Here is a 13079-nt window from a genome sequence, read left to right on the forward strand (position 1 = left end):
TTGGGGTCATGATAGTGGTAGGGGAGACATAAAAGAACCAGAGGAAAGTTGTATGTTTTATCGGTGCTATACTGCAACCTGACTGGATCGTCTCTTCCTTGTGATCCTTCAGTAAGGAGATGTCCAATTGTCTACAGATCGGCTTTGGGTCTCTACTCCACGCCCCCCCTCATTCACATTGGTCTGATTTTTTTGTTTTGGGTCTTTGATGCCTGATACCTGATCCCATCGACACCTCATGATCATACAGGCTGGTGTGCTTCTATCATGTGGGCGTTGTTACTTCTCAGCTAGATGGCCGCTTGTTTACCTTCAAGCCTTTAAGACCCCAAGAAGGGTATTTTTGTTTACTCATTTAGTCCCTTTTATTTATTTTGGGGGGGATATTATTATTTTATTCACACCCTAAAGGATAAGTAAATTGAGGATAGGAAGTGGAAAACTGTATTTATAGCTACCCAGCTGGGAGGGTTTTATCTGAAAATCTTTTCTTTCTTTCTTTTTTTTCCCCCCAAACCATTTTATTAGGAGTTGATCCAGACATCATACCATCCCATAGTTCAATCACACCAAGCAGTATTGTACAATTGCTACCAAAATCAGTTTCTAAACATTTTCTTCCTTCTTGAACTCCTTGATATCACCTCCCACCCCCACATCAGTTAGTCTTTTTTTAAACATGTTTGTTTGTTTGTTGAAGTTCAGAACTCTAAGATACAACTACTGGTATCTCCTTCTCCAGAGGAAAGAAGCAGGAAGACAATCAAAGACACAAGGAAACAATTAGTACAAAGAACTAATGGATCGGATCGGATGATTCCCAGGCTCCATGACCTGGAGAGTGAAGAACTAGATGGTACCTGGCCGCCACTTCTAACCACTCCGAAAAAGATCACAAAAGGGTCTCCCAAATAAAATGTGTGTGTGTGTGGGGGGGGGGTAGTTATATAATTTCATGTCAACTTGTTATCTAGGTTATAGGGGTGGAGTCTAGCCTATCAATAAGGTCATAGCCAATGGGGTGTGTGTGTGGGCATGGTCTTCTCCTGAGGATTCTGGGAACTCCTGTTTTCCTCCCTGGAGGCGGGACACACACTCTGCTTTAGTTGTCCTGCTGACAAGCCACATGGAACTATGTAGCCAGAGCCCTGGAGCTGGAGGAGCCACATGGAGACCCACGCCAATGCTCCAGTGTTCAGATGCTTCCACCGCCACTGGACCCATAAGACTTTCCACCCAACTGGCCTGTGATCTTCCTGCATTCGGCAACATTGCATGTGTTGCGTGAGTCTGAAGAGGAATTTACAGACTGGTATCGGACATGTGGGCTAGTATCACACTGATGGACTTGAACTGGACTGGGCTGGGATGTTTTCTTAACGTACAATTACTCTTTGACAGAAAGTTCTCTCTTACACACGAGTGCCTATGAATTTATTTCTCTAGTCAACCCAGACTAACATGGGGGGTGGGGTGGGAGGGGCGGATTGTGGAACCAAACTAAAAATCCCCAAAAAGCTCAGGCTTTGGTCTGAAAAAGACTGGTGGGACCCATGAGATGATGTCTCTTAGACACCCTTCAGACCTAGAGCTGATGCACCCATGTGATGCCACCTGACAGGCCTCTAGAGTGAAGGCACCAGGCAGCCCCCACTCCTGAGACCAATGCGTGACAAGAGCCAGCGGGCAGAATGGACCCAGGGAGGACGCTCAGGGGGCAGGAAGGATGGAGAAAGAAGGCCAGAGGAAGTGGGAGGCACAGGGGGGTAGGGGAAGAGCACCTTGACATTTGTGGGGGTTGCAAGCAGTGTTGGAAAACCAAGTGTGTATGAATTATTGAATGGAAAACCAAATTACTGGGTAACGTTCACCTAAATCACAATAAAAAGTTTTTTTAAAAGTTACAGAACAAAAGAACACTAGTTTTAGGGGGTGGGGGGAACTGTTCAAAGGCCAAACAGATAAAAAAAATGAAAGTTTCTCTCCTCTCACCAGCTCATCCCCAGAGGCAACCACCACCCCTTCCCTCACCCTACCCCCACCCTCACCCCGTTCTGGTTTGCATGTTCTTGTGATCATCATTTTCCCTTTATGTAATAATGTCCTGCATTTGTTGCTGTGTTAGAGACTATCGATGATCTATTCTTCATGAAGCATGAGAAATAATTAACTTACATTAACTCCCATATCCCCTTCCCACATGCCAGGTTTTATTTTTCTGTAAAAAATATGTCCTTTTTTGACTGAAAAAAAAAAGTCCTTTTTAAAAAAAATTAAAAGAAGCTTTAGTATTTCCACTTGGCCCATGGCTTCAGAGAGGGCTCCAGGGTGGTTAAAAATCTGCTCTTGGTGAGGGAGAGAATCAGGCAGAACCCAGATATCAGAAGTTAAAGGGGCCCCTCAAAGGCCAGTTAAGCCCTGGAGGCTCCAACTGGTGTTTAAGGATGGCCTTTGCTAAGAGATGCTTAGTTTGGGACCGGTGAGCCAGAGAAGAGATTGGTCAGGCGGGGCAACTGTCAACTTCTCATCTAGGACATGGCTCTTCAGATTGTCACAGAGGTGAAGGTCTGTGTAGGTAAGGCCCTGGCATATTTATCAGAAGGGCTGGGTTCAAGTCCTTTTCCTGGGCCATGGGGACTTCCCTGCATGCAGCGTCCCCGCTCCACTCACCTTCGATGGCTTCTGCTCATCCTGGAAGAGGGTAGGGCATCGCACTGTTTCTGCACTTTCAAGAGATGCTGAGTCCCTGGAGCTTCTCTTTCACCAACTCGTGAACGTAGCCCCCATCTTCAAAGCCAACACAGAAGCTCAGAGAAAGGCCTACAATGCAGGTTGGCGAGGAGGTTGGCAATGGCCCCTATTATTTTGGAAGAGTTCTGACAGCTGGGAGCTCATGCTTGGCCAATAAGAAGCTAACTGCAATATATATATTAAGCTGAACTGTGTTGACTGATCCCAGAAACGAGAAGACAGAGAAAATGGTCCCAGAGGAGAGAGTGGGCAGTGGGCAGTGGGCAGAGGTCAGAGGTGAGGAGTCCTTGGGTCTACTCTGTTCAAACGCTGTTGTAGCAAGAGACAGAGCCATGGACAGTCGGATGCACTCATCCCACAGGCCAGTTGTTTTGAATATGCTTCCTTCTGGGTCTTGCGGGGTTGTCTTTATGACACTAAATATTTGTTTCCATTGTTACCAACTTCAACCATCATGTGTTGGTTCTAAAAGAGCGCTTCTGGAAAAGGTCAGGGCAAAGCCTCTCATGATGGAATGGAAGGTGGGAAAGGTGTTTGAGGGCTGGAAGCCAAGACCGTAGATTGGGAAGTTCAGGTTTTGGAAGACAGCTGCCAGGTTTGACTCTAAACTTAGCTTTGCTGCTCCTTTATTTTTGCAGTTTCACCTTCTCTTTGAATTTTTCTTACCTGCAAAATGGGATTGTTAAAAGGGCTAAGCGAGGGATTTATATAAACATTCAACACGATGTCCAAAACAGAGTCTTTCTCAGCAGACATCCATTCCCACCCCCTCTCCACCCACCCACCCCTGCCCCACTACACTCTTCCCAACCTGGACCTTCCCATTCTCCTTAGCCTTCTGGCGAGGCTGTCCTTGGGCTTTCTCTGCACTGATTCCCTTTCATTTCTCTTTGGAAAATGCCAGAAGTCCAGAAGAAAGTGGAGATGAGTATGGGTTCTGAGGTCTCTAAATCATAGCTTGTAGACACAGTTATTCCTTTGACACTCTGTGACCGGCAGTCATTATTATGATCATTCTCTCCCTCTTGTTTCTCATATTTCCAAAAATTTGGAAAGGAACTGGATTGAAGGAATCACGAGATTTTGTTCATTCATTAACGTTTATCATTTAACAAAGATTGTATGAATTCTTCCAGTACTACATGCATAAACTCAATTGCCAATCTTTTCCCTTCTGGAATTTACAGTCTAGTATGAAAATGTCAATGAATTTAAAATAATAATCATATATAAATGCACTGATCAATAAAATAAATAAATGGAAAACTACAACTGAATGTAATGATAAACAGAATGGTAGAAGGTGCTATAAGAATGTGTAGTGAGGCCACAACGGGGCAAAATGCTAAGAGCGTGCACCAGAGCAGCAAGGGGAGCAAAGCAATGAAGTCCCTGGGGAATTCCAAAAATAGACTTCGGGGCTGGGGCATGGCACCCCATCAGACTGGACTGGAAAACATTCCTAAATGTCAACAAACAGACACGGAACTATTTATAGGCTTTTCTTTTTTGTGTTGTTGGGTTTTTTGGTTGTTGTTTAGTTTTGCTCTTTCTTATTTTTGTGCTTATTATTGTCTCTGCATGTCTATCTAGATAAGATAGGCGGGACAAAAAATCTAGAGAAAACAATGGGACCCAAGGTTGGGGGTGAGGGGACAAGGGAGAAGAGGAGGTGGGGAAAAGGAAGTGGGTATTAACAAACCCAGGGACAAAGGAACAACAAGTGATCTAAAATTGATGGCGAGGGTATAGGAGGCCTGGTGGGGCTTGGTCAAGGGCAATGTAATGGAGAAGAATTACTGAAACCCAAATGAAGGCCGAACGTGATAGTGGGACAAGAGGAAAGTAAAAGGAAATAGAGGAAAGAATTAGGAGGCCAATGGGCATTTATAGAGGTCTAAATATAGTCTTGTAAATATGTTTATATATTATGATAGGGAAATAAATCTATGTCCAGATATTTATATGTTAAGTATTAAGGTATCAGATAGACATTGGGCTTCTAAACAAGTACTCCCTCAATGCAAGAAAACTTTGTTCTAATAACCTGGCATTCTGTGATGCTTAGCTTCCTGACAAGATCACTGAAGACAAAATGGGTACATAAGCAAATGTGGTGAAGGAAGATGATGGTGCCCAGCTATCAAAAAAGACAGCATCTGATGTCTTAGCAGCTTTAAGATAAACAAGCGGCCATCTAGCTGAGAAGCAACAAAGTCCACATGGAAGAAGCACATCGGCCAAGCTTCTTATTGGCCAAGCATGAGCTCCCAGCTGTCAGAACTAGTCCAAAATAATAGGGGCCACTGCCAACCACCTCGCCAACCTGCATCGTGTGTGTGATCATGATATGTCGATGGGATCAGGTATCAGGCATCAAAGACCCAGAACAAAAAATCATATCAATGTGAATAAGGGGGAGTGTGGAGTGGAGACCCAAAGCCCATCTGTAAGCAATTGGGAATCCAGGACAGATAAACCCCTCAGGACCAATAATGACAGTAGAGATACCAGGAGGGGAAGGAGAAGGTGGGGGTAGAAAGGGGGAACAAATCACAATGATTCACATTTAACCCCCTCCCAGGGGGACAGACAACAGAAAAGTGGATGAAGGGAGACATCGGTCAGTGTAGGACATGAAAAAAATTATAAAAATCCCTCCCTCATTTTTACTGTACCTGCACCAAAAGTCTTCCTCCGGACGGCCCGCCCCTATTAAACCTCACTGAGTTCTGGAAAAAAAAATAATAAATTATCAAAGGTTTGTGAGGGAGGGAGGGTGGGGAAGGGAGGGAAAAAATGAGGAGCTGATACCAAGGGCTCAAGCAGAAAGCAAATGTCTTGAGAATGATGATGGCAACAAATATACAAATGTGCTCGACACAATGCATGGATGGCTGTATTGTGATAAGAGCTGTATGAGCCCCCAATAAAATGACTTAAAGAAAAACTCATTTTCAAATAGTAAACCGGCTCCATTTGTTGTTGAGATACCTGAGTGCCAGGTAGTATTTTAACATGTGACTGCTAATGCTCCTGATGACTCAAAATTGCTCCCACCCTGCAGAGGGGGGAGCTCAAGCAGGTCCTGTAGTGAGGAGTGGAAAACGGCTCTACAGTGGGTGTGCGTGTGGACTTCAGCATCAGATTCCTGCGTTCAAGTTTTTCCTTTGCCACTTACTATTTCTGTGACTTTAGGTAAGTTATGTGACTTTAGGTAAGTTATTGAACCGGTCTGTGCCTCAATCATCTTTTATATGAAATGGGACTTCACAGGACTGTCAGGAGAATTAGTGAGTTGATACAAGTAAGACATTTGACATGAGTGCCAATAAACGTGACCTAAATGAACAGGAGTGAGCCAGGATCTTATCCCACGTTGATATCAACCACCACATGTTCCCGACTACCTTACCCAGATTCTTACTTATAGAAAGGAAACCTATGTATGAGGGGGTAAAACTGTAGGACAGTCCATCTGTATTCAAAGTGGTTGTTAGGGGTTGAGTTTCGTCCCTGCCCGCAAGACAACGACAACAACAAACGTGTTGAAATCCTAATCCCGTGCCCACGGATGTGTTTGGAAAGAGGGTTTTTCCTTTGTTATCATAATGAGATTCTATCATAGGGTGGATCCTAAACCCAGCCGCGTCTGAGTAATACGAACACAGAGACACATACCGGGGAAGAAGGGTTCCAAGGAGCTCAAAGGAATGCCAAGGATCCCTGGTGGAAGCCAGGAACAAAGACAGAGGCTCATGGGAGTGACGGAGCCCAACCCTGATTTGGACGCAGCCTTCAGAAAGGTGAGAAAATACATTTCTGTTCTTTAATGCCACCCACTTGTGGTATTCCATGATTCCAGCGCTAGAAAACTTAGACAGTGATGATACCTGAACGATCATTTTATCGTTCGATTAGATCTGCTTCTCTCTACTTTTTAATATAGTTTCCAAGTTCCCATTTCTGAGCACAGAATGCTTCGATATAGGGAGGAAATCATGACGACAACATCGCGCCCCAAATCATTCTCCTCTCCACCTTTCCTCCTAGCCCTACTGTCCCAGTCACAGGGGCTCGATCTGTGTCCCCTGCTTTCTCCCAGCCTCTCCTGAGAAGCGTCTAGGTAACCAGGTCCTGAGTCTTGCTGCTCCTACTTGGTAACGGGCAGCTCATCTTGTCCATGCCCACAGTTGCGCGGGTCCTGGGCTATGGGACAACTTTCGATGGTCTTCAGGCCATCCTGCACACTGCCACGTGGTTTTTCTGCCAAACGGTTTCTTCATCTGTCCTCTGTTCCGACCTCAGGGACCCCAGGATCCCATCTTCAGGGTGCACAAAGCTAGCTGTTCCGGAAAGGCTTCACGAAGCTGGGTTTGTGGAGAGGCGGAGCGTATCAGAGCTGTAGGAGCCTTAATGAAAGCTCTCACCTACATCCAGGGAACTGACGCCTAGAGAGGTACCTTGATTTGCCCAGAGACCCTGAGCTAGAATGTGGCAGAGCCCGCTCCAGCCCTCCGGTCTCCGGATTGTCTTTCCTGCGCCCTTTCCCTCTTCTACGCTGCCTTCCTGCCAGGCAGTGCCAAGGAGCTCACTTCCTAATGCTAGCTTGCCGCTAGAAGCACCACCACCTGAAGGTGCTAGACTGGGGCTCAGCAAACTTTTGAGACAAAAGAGCCAATCCGACCCCTCCCAACAGTGTAAAAATTATTCGAGGGCCGTAAATACCTCTTTACAAACAAATGAAATCACCATTATTCGAATAATACCCTCTAAAACGTTTCCATTTTATTCCAGAGCCACATGCAGGACTGAAAGAGCCGAATATGCCCCTGGAACTGCAGTCTGCCTGCGCCGGGCTAAGCCCTGGCTCCGCTCAGCTCTGTGCGCTTGGGAAGGGGGTGGCCTGGCTTCTGCCCACAGATGTCACTCCTACCTGCTGTGTCACCAGTACTGGCCATGGTTCTTTGGCCTGGAGCGTTTGGTGGCAGTATTTAGTCCTTCACACCGCTACTGGGAAAGGAACAGTGAATGACTAGTCTTGGCTAATGGTCTGATGATGGTGGGGTGGCTTGTCTACAAAGGTGATCCAACAGCAGTCCTGCCCTTTCCAGGACAGGCATGTCGCAACTCCCACCAAGAAGCAGAGTCCACTTCCGCCTGTCTGAATCTGCACCTTGCTTTCACCAATAGGCTATAGCAAAGACGGCACCGTTTGAGTTTCCAACCAAGGCCTTCAGAAGTTAAGCAGGTTCTGTGTTCGTTTTCCCCTCTAGGAGCCAGTGGCCATATAAATGCCTTTGACTACCCCACAGGAAGCGAGCCTGGAAATGTAATGAGTTAAGAAGAGGGCTACTCACTGGTACAGATAGGAACTGAAAATGCAGGGAATCTAGGGCGGATGAGCCCTACAGGACCAGTGGTGTGAGTGGAGAAACAGGGAGGGTAGAGGCAGAGTGGGTAAGAAAGAGGGAACCAGTTACAAGGAACTATATGTGACCTCCTCCCTGGGGGACAGACAACCGAAAAGTGAGTGAAGGGAGACGTCGGACAGGGCAAGATATGACAAAATACCCATTTATAAACTATCAAGGGCTCATGAGGGAGGGGGGAGCGGGGAGGGAGGGGAAAAATGAGGACCTAATGTCGGGGGTTTAAGTGGAGAGAAAATGTTTTGAGAATGATGTACAGATGCGCTTTACACAATTGATGTGCGTATGGATTACGATAACAGTTGTATGAGCCCCTAATAAAATGTTAAAAAAAAAAAAGAAGAGGGCTGCTAACCCCAAAGTCAGCAGTTCGTATCCACCGGCCTAAGGTCTACGGAGTCCCACCTCAGGGTCAATTCTAACACTGCTCTCCCTATAGGGTCGTTGGGAATCGGAATCCACTAGAGCAGGGTCGGCAAGCTACGGCTCTCAGCTATACGTAGCTTTTTTTTTTTTACTTAATCATTTTATTGGGGGCTCCTACAAGTCTTATCATAATCCATACATCCATCCGTTGTGTCAAGCACATTTGTACATTTGTTGCCATCATCGTTCTCAAAACATTTGCTTTCTGCTTGAGCCCTCCCTCCCTCTTCCCCCCTCCCTCATGAACCCATGATAATTTATAAACTGTTATTATTTTGTCATATCTTACACCATATGTAGCTCTTTCGGTACATACCTGCAGCTCTGGAGTCAAATGAAAAATTTTAAAGGATATTATTCAGATCCCGGTGACTTCTTTGTTGGTAAACATATAGTTATGGCTCTTGAATCATTTTAAAATTGTTGTGAGGGGCAGGACTGGCTCTTCTGTTTCAAAGGTTTGCCAGACTCCTGGACCAGAGGCAGTGGGTTGTTTTTGTGTGTGTGCTGTTTTGTTTTAAATCCTCAAAGAAAAACAAGCCCCCTGCAGAGAGCAGGACCTTGGAGGATGAGAGTCTGAAGGGAGAGAGAGGCTTGTTAGCTCAGGAGCTGGGAAACACATCTCTCGATGTTATATCAGGGGACTTGCCGCCACAGGGACTAGCTCTTCTTGCCACACCCTGCCTGATAAATGGCTGTTTTTATGCTAAGCCTCTGAATTTTGAGGTGGTTTGTTCCCTGTCAGGAACCCAGTGTTGTATTTCAGCCCTGGGTAAGCATTCATTCGACCACTATCTGCAAGGTTAACCATTCGAAACCGCCAGCTGCTCTGCGGGAGAAAAGACAGGCTTTCTACTCCTGTGGAGAGTCACAGTCGAGGAAACTCACAGGGGTAGTTCTCCCTCGTCCTATCCGGTTTCGATGATGGAATGACCTGCTAGCAGTGAGGCTTTTTTGTGGTGGTGGTTCTTGGCTGGAGGGGGTGGTGGTGGGTTGTTACATGCCGGCAGAAGCAGAGGGTAATACAAATACATTTGCAGAATAACTTTTTGTTTTAAGTAATAGTCCACTAATCCCCGGTCCAGGTGGCTTTTGCCTCCCACCTTATCTTGGGTCCTGGGCTCCTTTATCTTGAGCAAACTTAGTGATGAATGGTTACACACAAAGGCCTGTGGGATATCAGTCAGGCTCATCAGAAGAAGGTAAATGGATGTTCAGGTAGGATGGGACCAAGGCTCAGTTTACAGAGGAGCAATCAGGCTCAGAAGGGACTCTGTCTATGTCCCTGTTGTTAGCATCCTGTGTCTCTCCAATCTATCACCAAAGCCTGTTCAATATGATCCCCCCAGTAGCTCTCGGGCTGTCCACGTCTCACCATCAGCAGAACTCCTTCCCCAATCAAGCGCTACCTCAGTGATCTCCTAGCTATTCCTTGAACCCTCTAAGGCCCTCTGATCCCCTCTCCATATACAAGTTAGGGCGCTCTTTTGGAAACTGAAATCTGAACATGTCTATCTGCCCATCCATCACTGCTTACGGCTCATCAGTGACTGCCCAGTACCCCTAGGATGGAGACAAAACTCAGCAAGCTCATCGAGCCCTGTATGGTTGCCAGTGAGATTTCTCCTCTGCCGCTGCACCGCTCAGTGTACTCTCCCTCCTCACTCGTTCCAGTCCACAGACCTCTGCTTCTGCTGTCCTGTCGGTCAGGCCCATTCTCGCTCACCTTGTTGCCTAATTAGTTCCTACCCATCCTTCAGATTTCAGTTTGAAGATTGCCTCTCCCTGGATGACACCCTCACTAGACATTCTTATTTATTTTTAAATCATTTTACTGGGGGCTCATACAGCTCTTATCACAATCTATACACATATACATTGTCAAGCACATTTTTACATTTGCTCCAATCATCATTTTCAAAACATTTTCTTTCTACCTGAGCTCTTGGTATCAGCTCCTCACTATTTTTCCCTCCCTCCCTCATGAACCCTTATAATCTATAAATTATTATTGTTTTCATACACTGACAGATGTCTCCCTTCACCCACTTTTCTGTGGCTGTTCCCCCTGGGAGGGGATTACATGTAGATCCTTGTGATCAGTTCCCCCTATCTCCCCTCACCTTCCCCTTCCCCTCTTGGTATCGCTACTCTCATAATTGGTCCTGAGGGGTTTATCTGTCCTGGATTCCTTGTGTTTCCAGCTCTTGTCCGTACCAGTGTACATGCTCTAGTCTAGCCAGATTTGTAAGGTAGAATTGGGGTCATGATATGGGGGGCAGGACGCATAAAAAACCTAGAAGAAAGTTGTATGTTTCATTAGTGCTATCCTGCACCCTGACTGGCTAGTCTCTTCCTTGTGATGTGGGCTTTGTTGCTCCTCAGCTGGATGGCCACTTTAAGACCCCAGATGCTATATTCTTTGAGAGCCGGGCACCATCGAAAATGCGTTTTTCGATGAGTCCAATGGACTCATGGTCCACACAAACATCAGACTCTACAACCTTGAGACCAGAAGAACTAGACGGTGCTTGGCTGCCACCACCAACTGCTCTGAAAATGATTAAAGGTCCTGGTTAGGGTGATAGAAATGTGTGGAATAGAATTCAAGATCACAGAAGAAACCAGGCTGACGGGTTGGCTGGAAGCTGGTAGAAACCCTCAAGACTCTGGCCCTTGCCCTTTCCGCCTGGAATTGAACTCACCTCCAGGTCAGAATAAGAAGCCACTTAAGATCAAAAGGGCACCATTGACTCAAGTACAAAGTCCAGAGGGCTGGGCGAGAAGGAAGACTAGGAACAGGAGGCACAGAAGGACGGGGGATAAGCAGGAGAAGCTACCCTGAGAGGATTGCAGCGGGTGAGCTGAATCCAAATGTGCAGGAAACGTTTCTTGTAAAATTATGATCTGCTTGAAAAATCTTCACCTAATTCAAACAAAAGGTTTAAAAAGAAAAGAAAGGGGAGGAAGGAGGGGTTTTTTGTTCTAAGCAAGTTGAATCTGAGGTGAGGGTAGAATCATTAGATAAACTCAGACTGCCAAGTTGTTTAACACCAAGTCAATGAAACTGGCCTGCTTGGGCTCCGATCCCTGTTCTGCCACCTAGCTCCCACATGACCCAACAAGTGAGTTCACCTGTCTGAGCCTGGTTTCTCACCTGTAAAATAGGGATACAACTGGTACTCCTTCTTGGGTACCAAAGAGGGTAGTGAGTGGGCAACAAGGCTCTGGGCACAGTCAGTGTTCAGTCGATGCAGGTCTGTGAAATCGGGTGACCCATGTACAAACAAAATGCCTACAGGTTACTATGGTCCTATGTTGGGATCCTTGTATGTTGAAGCTATTAGTAATAGTTGTGGGAACCACCACACAACCCCTTTCTCCTGGTTACTGCACAGTCATGCGCTCTATTCCCAGCACAAACAATCCTTGTCTTACGTCCACCATTGTTCTAGGAGGTCTGGAAAAGTCCAAAAAATCCAGAGAAGGGAAAACAGACTTCAGATCCCAACTCTCAACACCTACAACGTGGGCAGGTGGTGGTGGGCTGTCATGCAATTTGTTTATCGAGGAAATGTTTCAAAGGGTCGGCTACAGGTGGCCCAAAGGCTGCACTAGATAGAAATGGGAAAAACTGGTCCCATTCGGTGGAGGAAGTGAAAGTCACCTTGAAAAGATGTGGAATTTCTTCTTTATCAAAAGTGTGAAATTGCCCTCAGGAGAATGACCTTTGAAGAGGATTTCTTCACTCCGGAAGGGCTGTGAGCTGGGCTCCCAGGGATCCAAGATGGATTCTGTGAAGAGTATTGACGCGATGAATTAGAACTTTATGCTTGTCTCACACCCTGGCCTCCCAGCCATCCTATAGCACAGGGCAGAATCGTCCCCTTTGGGTTTGGTAGGCTGTAAACCTTGATCGGTACCAAAAGCCACATCTTTCTCCCACAGAACAGCTGGCCGGTAAGCTGCTGACTTTGTGGTTAATGGCCTAATGCCTGCCATACGCATTACATCACCTGGACTCCTAAACTTTTAAGCTCCGAAACACTAAAGTGGGTGAAAATGGCAAGTTCACTAGAGTAAAACAAAAAGTAGTTGGCTTTTGATCAGGCCAGGAGATGGAACTTGGATGCCCAAGGAAGGGAGAGGTAGCCCAAAGCACAGCTTAAGAGGTTTATTCTGCTTCAAGAGACGGGAAGATCAACTTTAATATAAGATGAGGAAGGACCTCAAACCACAGGGAGCCGCCGAGGATCACGCAGGTGAGTCTGGCTCCAGGAAAATGCCTGGTTCTCCCCGTGGCACAGAGAAGGGTTTCCCGATCCAGGCTTCCCGGATCCCTGTAATCAAAAGTTCTCCACCCGGGGAGAAATGGAAACGGCTCCCCCGAGGGCGGTGAAGGTATTTGCATCTGGCTTTCCTTTACTTCTTCTTCCCCAAACGCCTCCACTGGCGCCCGAGGCCGGGGAC

At 46.4% G+C, this 13079-nt stretch overlaps 1 protein-coding gene across 6 annotated transcripts in view; it reads right to left on the reverse strand.

Moving 5' to 3' along the window:
• PPP1R14D (protein phosphatase 1 regulatory inhibitor subunit 14D) overlaps window positions 1–12384 on the reverse strand; it is a 30465-nt gene extending 18081 nt beyond the window's left edge. Inside the window, exons 1-3 of one of the 6 annotated variants that reach the window (XM_045287702.1) lie at window positions 12277–12384; window positions 5430–5483; window positions 2671–2787 (exon numbers count right to left, since the gene is read on the reverse strand). The gene's annotated coding sequence lies outside the window, so the exon portion shown is untranslated. The other 5 variants (XM_045287700.1, XM_045287701.1, XM_045287699.1 and 2 more) reach the window with 5 other exon arrangements.
• Window positions 12385–13079: the final 695 nt, after the last annotated feature.

Source organism: Echinops telfairi, unplaced genomic scaffold (genome assembly GCF_000313985.2).
Source record: "Echinops telfairi isolate 266 unplaced genomic scaffold, ASM31398v2 ScPeMD7_18;HRSCAF=68, whole genome shotgun sequence".
In the NCBI taxonomy this organism is placed as follows: Eukaryota; Metazoa; Chordata; class Mammalia; order Afrosoricida; family Tenrecidae; genus Echinops; species Echinops telfairi.